Source organism: Trachemys scripta, chromosome 9, assembly GCF_013100865.1.
Source record: "Trachemys scripta elegans isolate TJP31775 chromosome 9, CAS_Tse_1.0, whole genome shotgun sequence".
NCBI classification, from domain to species: domain Eukaryota; kingdom Metazoa; phylum Chordata; order Testudines; family Emydidae; genus Trachemys; species Trachemys scripta.
The window spans coordinates 18,202,670-18,211,774 of NC_048306.1; the positions used below are offsets into that span (position 1 = coordinate 18,202,670).

The 9,105-nt window shown below is 46.6% G+C and overlaps 1 protein-coding gene across 1 annotated transcript in view; it reads right to left on the reverse strand.

The window, feature by feature from the left end:
* AMMECR1 (AMMECR nuclear protein 1) overlaps positions 1-9,105 on the reverse strand; it is a 99,046-nt gene that overhangs the window by 88,775 nt on the left and 1,166 nt on the right. The gene's annotated exons all lie outside the window — the stretch shown is intronic.

Here is a 9,105-nt window from a genome sequence, read left to right on the forward strand (position 1 = left end):
AAATCCAAACAGCAGTAAAGCTTATATATGCCATTATTAAATGATGCTGCATAGCATCCACATTGTGAAGGCCTAATATATAACACAAAGGACAGATTTAATAAGACTGCTCAAGAAAAAACACTTTTACAGCGCATCACTACCAAAAGGAGGTATTTGAATATTGTTAAATTCTTAACAATTCAGAGATTTCTAGAGAGCAAAACATTAGACTACTACTCTTCGGAAAGGGATTTGCACAAATGAAATATTCAATTTTAGGCCCCAATAAGTCCTTTTTCAAAGGCAAATAGGTTGAGGTGAAAGAACCTAACATACAGTGTCACAAAAAGACACCATCAAAATTACATTCAACAAAATCCACACACGCAGGAATTTTCACATTTTCAGTATTGTATATAGTTTATGATCTTAATGAAATCACGATTAATACGGGGTCTTAGGTATAAGATAACATTAAGACATTATACAGCGAATATCTCTAGCTGAAAACCTCCAAAGGGGTGGGGGTGGAGGGGGGAGAGAAGAGAATGGGACTAACAAAAGATATGGATACATTAGCCAAAATAGAAGATGAAACAAGGAAGTACATCTAGATAGGCAATGGGCCAACAAAGGAAAAGTGGTTTCTCCACATACACATCCTTTAGGGTGGAAGGGAACAGCCGGTCTTTCCAAAGCTAGTATGGTGACTGACCACAGATGACATATGAGCAGTACCAAACTCTACAGTGAATGCTTCCAGCTGAAAGAATGAAATCTTGGGTCCTTTCCCAAGAGTATCTACATCTCTGATTTCCTGTACTGCAAACTCCTGGCAGATTCCATCCCATTTGCACGTAGGAAATCCACTCAAATCAGAAGCACGTGCAGCTGATAGAGCTCACAAAACACCTCTCTCAACACTACAAGCCTTACTAACCTGTTGACCATCTGCCTTATGCTGTACTGCAGTTTGCCCACTTCCTATGTCCTGCTGAATACAGTTTAACATCTATAATTCCTATCTAGTACCCATTTTCAATTAAAACCGAAAAGAGTCACTAATACCAGTAAACTATGACAGGGTATTTAGAGCTTTTATCATCTCAACACTTTCTCCATTTTACAAGAACATTAGGAGTTAAACCTATTGGCAATGGTATATTCTTTCTGTAGCCTCTTACAGTTTCCTGGTACTCTATCATTTTTCCTCTGCTACAATACCAAGGCATAGTCATCAATCTTACTTCTGAACATGCTGGGAATTCCCTGCAGAACACTGCTACTGGCAGCCAACATACCCTGAACCTCTTTCGGTACTGCATTTTTTTTTTTAATCTACAAGATGCTACTTTCAGAGTCTCTGCTTCACATTGAAATATTTAGTGTTCAGTGGTAGAAGGGAAGAGAGCAATTACAACTGAGTAAAAGTTTTGAAGTTTATAAGAAAAACAAAAATATGACAAACGGTAGAACAGCTTGGATGCAGTCACAGACAGAAACAGGACCTACCGACTGGCAATCTTGAACACCACAGAACCCATTCCCTTCAGTATAAAATGACATGTCATATTGTGATACAACTTCAGTATAAAGTGACTTGTCTTATTGTGAAGACTAAGGTAATACTTATAGGTGACTTCTAACATTAGTTTGTCACGCAAAGGATAATTTTTTATTATACATAGCAAAGGCTCCACAGTCGCACAAAAAAGTGTTCTAGAAGAACAGTTTAATCTTCTGACATTAAAGATATTACACCTCTACCCCGATAAAACGCGGCCTGATATAACATGAATTCGGATATAATGCAGGAAAGCAGCGCTCCAGCGGGGCAGGGCTGCGCACTCCGGCGGATCAAAGCAAGTTCGATATAAGGCGGATTCACCTATAACGCAGTAAGATTTTTTTTTTTGGCTCCTGAGGACAGCATTATATCGGGGTAGAGGTGTAGTTTAACTTTTGTGAAAGCAAAGTGAACATGTATAACGTGCTCAGTTCTTTAGACAATATAGGCCTGGCCAGATTGAGAGTTTCTCTTAGATCACATGGAAGTTTTGTACTTTGATCACACATTTACATTTTAATGTAATTGTTCCTGGAAAAGTTGACTGATGAAGGCAATAGTGTTGAGTATAAAGCCAGTAAATGTGTGTAAAAAAAATAATTGGTAGAGAATAAATGCCCCAGAAATAGTACAGGCGACTGTATGCACAGGTGAAAAACCAGAACACACACACACAAGATACATACACCCCTTTGGATTTGCCAGCCATAAGTAAACATAAAGAATATCCACCTGTATATATTTATTATTGTCTCTACTAAAATCCAGTGCCAGTCTTAAAAAAAGCATATTACAGTAGTTTTAAAGTTTCAGAGAAACCAGTCTTGGGATTGTAGGTGGAGGAGTAAAGGGTTTTTTCATCCATCTAAAGTACGATCAAATCACCATGTCCTCTGAGGCAAAACCCTATTCAGGTAACAACAGTATGAAGTTGTAGCTACGATAAAGGAACAAAAAAGCTGCAGCTGGGGGGAATGCATACAAGCAGGGTCCTCCAGAACCTTTTCTATCCCACACGGTCAATCTACACTCAACCTGGGCTAAATCACAATTCTTTTCCAAACCCTGAAAGTCAACAGACACCAGGGATCACAGTTCATGTAACTTATTTTAATGTTATAGTAAGTAGAAGTCACTGGAATTATCTGGGAAGAGGCTGCTGAACAAAACTTCAGTAAGGAGAGAGGGGTTTGGGGTACAATATTTTCTTAATGGTCCTTCATTTGGTTGTGTCTCGTTTCTTCCCACTTTAATAACAGTAAAATATTAGAATAGAAAGGAAAGAATTAAATTTATAATTCTACCTGTGTATTTAAAATAGTCACCACCATTGTTATCTCCCAGTTCCTAGCCTCCAAAACAGTTACTCGGGTCATTTGTTTATTTGCTTGCTTAAAAAACATATCGGCAAAGGGGAAAACACTTACATTTAAAAGCCCCAAATCTTTGGTAACCCAATTAAGGTTGCCCAGTTGTGCTCTGTGCTATTCCAGAATGCGAAGAGTGGCTAAACCTAAACCTCTCAAAGACCAGGAAACACAAAGTTAAGGTACATACCAACCCACTAGGAGGAAACCGCCATTGGGCATAGTTCAGTAAGGGTGCTGCAAACATTAAACTATAAAGGGAAGTGGTGGGTTATCGATCTATGGATGTCTCCAAATCAAGACTGGATGCCTTTCTGGAAGATGTCTTAGTCTAACAAGTTATAAAGCTCGATCCAGGAGTAACTTGATGAAATTCTCTGTCCTGTGTTAAGTCAGACCAGATTATCTAATGGTCCCTCTGGCCTTAATATCCATGAATCTATAATAAGCAGATAGGAGGAAGGACTAAGAACATGCTACTATTTGTGCTGTACATTCCACAGGCTGGAATTCCAGCATTTAACTGCATTCATGCCAGCTGCATTCCTTCTGTTATATGTAGCTATGCTGAATGGTGATAGGATTAATGGGAGCAGCATGACAGAGCTATCACTGGGATATGGGGAGAGGTGCACGTGTACCTTCAGAGATCCAAGTTTGCCTCATGTAAGCTCTGAATCCTGTAGACTGAGTCACCAGAGATACACAAGGATCTTTTTTTCAACCATGGGGATTATCAGAAGTCTGGTGACATACATGACAGTGGTCTCCAGGGCCTACTGAGAAGACTCCTTAGCAAATCTGGAGTGGTTTGTGTGGAGTACGCTGTGTGTTAGCATAAGCAACTTCTGTTTGCTATGCCTGACATAAACCTGAGTTTTGCCTTAGCAAAGAGACATTACACTTTGTTTTACAGTGTCATGTGCTGTTCCTGAAGTGTTCTGTAGTATCTGTAAGAGTTGAGAGCTAGTCTGTGTTGTTGGAGCATTGGGGCTTTGCTCAAAGGGAGCAGAGTTACAGTTAGGTTGCAGAGTGGCGTGTGCCTTAACTTTGTATTTCTTGGCTTTCAGAGGTTTAAGTTTAACCACTCTGCACATTCGGGAAAGGCATAAGGCACCACTGCGAAATCTTAACTCTCCATTAACAAAATGTTGGGACATTTAATTTCTTAGGTTTTTAATAAAAATTGCTCAGCATCTCCATGTACAGCCCAGCTCTTCTCTTCCCGTTTCTGGCTATTGGCAATGAGTACCCTAGCCACAGAATGCACTGACAGCATGTTAGTCCTTTACTGATCCAGCGTCATCTCCTGTCTATTTGCCTGACCAACACAACCTGGTTCTCCCTCCTCCCCATGGAGAGGTGGGAGCCATCATGGGATCCATAGGTTAAAGAGCTAGGGAAAAGATGCTGGAACAATGCAATACTTGCCTGGAGTCAGTGGGGACACTTTTTGCAGGGGGACAGATGAAGCCCTAAATAACCCTCACTGCACTGCTGACCCCTTCCTTTCCACCCCACATTCTCCTGCACTGCTCTGACTTCCCCATTCCCATTAGAAGCAACATTAGCGTGGGAAAGACTGAGCCTGGAGTCCCTTCCTCACAGCTGGAGCCAGGAAGGAGAAGGTGAGGAGTTCTGAATTCCTTCCTCTGATGAGGGAGCAGCCAAGTCCTGGAACAGCCATAGGGAGGAACTGTGGGGAATGGAGGAAAGTGAGGGCACAGATGGCTACGCTTTCCTTTTCACCAAACGTCACTGAAGGGAAAGTTGCCCAACACTCCCCCTCACAGATCTGCTCTGTCAGCATTTCTGATCTCCCAAGAGAGCAAAGGTCCCTTTGAGAATGATCCTTTATTTGGGGATTGTAGAAAAACTACTTTTTCGGAAAGTCAATTCTTCAAAACGCTATTCATCCAACTGGGTTTGCCGCAGCTGGGCTTGTACTATTTGTTCTCTCCATAGGCAGAGGAAATCCAGGACCAGTAAGCAGCATGAACATTAACTGGAGTTTTTATGCAGAGGTATACCTGTGTGCTTTCAAAAGTGGGCTAGCAGGGAAACGGTTGTTTCAAAAATATGCTTGAGATTTTAAAGGGGGGGGAGGGGGAAGAGTGTCTCCTTCCAGTCACTGCGCAATAGAGTTCAAATTTGTGACCAGAGAGGTCAATGTTGTGAGGGACAGTTGCTGGAGTACTATTTTTAGTAGTACATGTAATGTAGCATCCATACACATTTTATCCATGGAACAGTGCTGGTAGAGGACCTGTGTCATTCAGGGAAGTGGTTTTCAGTCACTGTCAAACTCAGGGTTTTACTGACATGTCTTAAAATTGAATGTGGATGCATGCAAAGATGTGCTGAAATAAGGAAGTGTTACTGGTAAAATTTTGTAGCGTGGACCAGGCCTAGTAGAGAGAAATCCTGAGTGGCTGAGATCAGTTTAGGGAGGATTAGAGCTATAGTTTGAGCCTAGGTGTTCATTTAAAAAAAAAAAGTTACAGGAACCAGTTGATGTTGTAAACATTTTTTTAAGGGAGAAGGTTAGAAGTGTATTTTAGGAACCCCTTTGTCAAATGACACTAAGTTTGACCACTAATCCTAACCTGCACAACCATGAGTCACAGCAAATTTCAAGACAATCCAAGTAATGTGGATTTTAGAGCACTTAAAATAGTTGACCTTTAGACAGAAAGTGACAATCAACCTTAACTAGCAGAGCTGGTCAAGTGCTTACTGGAGAGAGTTCTACAAGTTATTTATTCTTTATCAATCTAGAGCAAATAAACTGTGGGCAGAACTCAGTTTTCCCCATCAATGAAACCCATCAATGAAACAAGTGACAGCTGTAGAAAATTGAGGCTGGTTATCTATGTAGGACTGGGATGGAGAACAGATAGAAGGGAAGTGGATCCCACACACAAGATGATAGCTACTTAGTACAAATCAGGAGAAACAAGAGTTCCTAAGAAACTGATATCTATAAGGGGGAGCACACAGGATGTAGAGAGGAATGGGTAATGTAAAGAAAATCACAGCTGAGCTCCTCACATTGGTAAACAGAAGTTATGAAGGGAGTACTTGCTGGGGTTGTAGGTGAAGCAGGAGATCTATGGCAGCTGATTGTCATGATGGCAACTATGAGTATACATCTCCTACACAGAGTACTCACTAGGGGTCAGCATAATGAGGATTCCATTAAGATTATTAATCATGTGCCCGATATATCTAGAACACAGAGGACATTCATTAAGTGTCACTGGTGAAGCAAGGGCTGTGTGGTAGCGGGCAGCACTACTGAGGGCACATGGAGGTATAGGAGATGGAGAGAGGAATTCATTAGCAGAAGTTGGTGGGGCGGGGGTCTCCCAAGCATGGTGGTCATGCAGCAAGTAGGAAGTGTACCATGGCTCTGCAGGTGCTAATAGCTGCATATGGGGAGATAGCAGGGCAGATGAGGTCACTTGTGAAACCAGGGCTCTGCATGGGATAGTAGTTGTACAAGAGCACTGATGGATACTTACTAGGAGTAGGGAACTCAGAGGGCATCATGAAGGGGCATGGGTGTCTGATGTGAAATATTCACTGGGGCTCCATGCTGTTTAGGGCTGGAAGGAGGTCTGCGAGGTGGTATAGGGGTATGATTCCTGAAATGGAAAACTCACTAGGGCACTGAGGAAACTAGGACTCCGCAGGGGCTGGGAACCATGTGTAGGGGATGGGGGTACAAAAAGCAATGCAGGCAATGTGTGGGATACTCACCAGAAATCACTGGTGAACCAGAGCTGGTAGCTATATAGGTGGGGGCAGGATAGGAGTATAGTGCTCTGGGACGGGTACTCACTAGGGGTCTCTGGTGAAGTGGGGCAGCTCCTCAGATGCTGTCAGATATATGGTGTGGATCCATGGAGGTGATCTAGGGCTTTGATGGCTGGTAGCCATACCAGGTAGAAGAGCATGGGATACAAAGGGACAGTATGGAGCCCAGTGAGGACCACTCCCTAGTGGTCACTGATGAAGCAGGAGCTCTGCTAGGACTGGTGGTTGTATGTGGTGAGGTGTAGGGAATAAATGGGGGCAAGGTGCCCAGTAGGAGGTATTCACTAGTGGTCATTGGTAAAGAGGGGGCTGGTAGCTGTATGGAGTGAGGGGTACAGAGAATATGGAGCATGTGCCTGGCATGGAGTCCTCAGTAGAGGTCACTGATGAAATGGGCTATGTGGCAGCTGGGAAGGAGAGCGTACACTGGGACATGGTGCCTGGGGAGAGTATATGGGGCAGGGTGTGGGATACTTACTATGGGTCACCGGTAAGGGGTGGCAGGGTGCCCAGGGGTGCATGGAACAGGGTGCCTGGGGGTACTCGCTAGGGGTCATTGGGGAAAGGGGGCAGGGTGCCCGGGAATATTCAGGGCATAGAGAGGAGCACTCAGTAGGGGGTCACTGACGCAGGGGCAGGGTGCATGGTGTACAGTATGGGGTATTCACTAGGGGGTTTCTGGTGAGATGGGGGCAGGCTGCCTGGGGGTACTCACTAGTGGTCTTGGGTGGGCGAGCAGGCATGGTGCCTAGAACTGCTTCGAGAGGGTAGGGTGCCCAGGGTACAAACTAGGTCACTGGTGAGAGGGTGCATAGTGCCGGGGGACACGAGGCATGGCATGAGGGGTTGTTGGTAACAGGGCCCAGATGCCCAGGGTGATAGGCGCCCAGAGAACCCGGGGCAGGGCATGAGGTACTGACGAGGAGCCATTGATAAGAAGGGAGTAAGGTGCCCTGAGGTACTCACTAGGGGGTGCTGGTGAGGGAGGCCACTATGCCCAGGGGTACATGGGGCAGGGTACCCAGGGTACTCACTAGGGGTCATTGGTAAGGAGAGTGGACAGGGTGCCCGGGAGAACACTAAGCATGGTGTGGGGTACTCACTAGGGTTCACTGCTGAGAGGGGGCAGGATGCCCAGGGTGAAACAGGGCATGAGGTGGGGTATGCATGAGGGGTCATTGGTAACGGGGGGAAGGATGCCTCGCGGGGCACAAGGCACAGCATGGAGTATTCAGTAAGGATTGTTGAAGGAGGGGCTGGGTGACCAGGGGGAAACGGGGCATGGTATGAGGTACTCACTAGGCATCACTGGTGAGGTGGGGGCTGGGCACCCAGGTGGACATGAGACAGGGTATACACCAGGGGTTGCTGGTGAGAGGTGGGTGGGGTGCCTGGGGGGGGCACAGGGCAGGGCATCGGGTACTCAGGGGGTCACTGGTATAGGGGAGGCAAGGTACTCACTAGGGGGTCATGGGGCAGGGTGCATGGGGTACACACCATGGTTTGGTGGTGAGGGGCGCAGATGGACACTCACTAGGAGTTACTGGTAATGGGAGACAGGGTGACCCGAGGGGATATGGGGCACAGCATGAGGTACTCACTAGGGTTCACTAGTGGAAGAGGATACTCAGGGACTCAAGGGACAAGGTGACCAGGGAAGCAAGGGACATGGCACGGGGTACTTGCTAAGGATCACTGGTAAGGGCAGCAGGATACCCATGAGAGTGCCTGGGTACGCAATAGGGCTCGCTGGCGAGGAGGCCAGGTGCCCAGGGGTTTGGGCATAGAGGCCCGATATTCACTAGGGATTGCTAGAGAGGGGGGCAGGGTGCTGAGATGCATGGGTTCTCACTAGGGACTGCTGGCGAGGAGAGCAGAGTACCTGGGTACAAACTAGGGGTCACGGGAGAGTGGGGAAGGGAGCACAGGGTAGGAGCCCAGGTACTCACTAGGGAGACCTGGCAAGGGAGATGCCTGGGGGTGAGGCCGGGTATTCATTAAGAGGCGTGGAGAGGGGGATGCACAACGCAGAAGCCCAGGGTGCAGGACAGAAGCCAAGGTACTCACTGGATGTGCTGGGGGGAGGTGGCCAAAGCTGGATACTCACTAGGGGGCGCTGTGTGGGAAGGTGCCCAGAGGGCAGGGGCCGGAGCCGGGTACTCACTAAGGGGCGCTGCAGGGGGAGGTGCCCAGGGAGCAGGGGCTGTAGCAAGGTACTCATTAGGGGGCGCTGTGGGGACAAGAGCCCGGGGGGGCAGGAGCCAAGTACTCATAGGGGGCACTGGCGGGAGGCTGGAGCCCAGGGGCAGGAGCAAGAGCTGGGCACTCGCTAGGGGGCGCTGTGGGGGTATGTCGGGGGCCAGAGCCGGG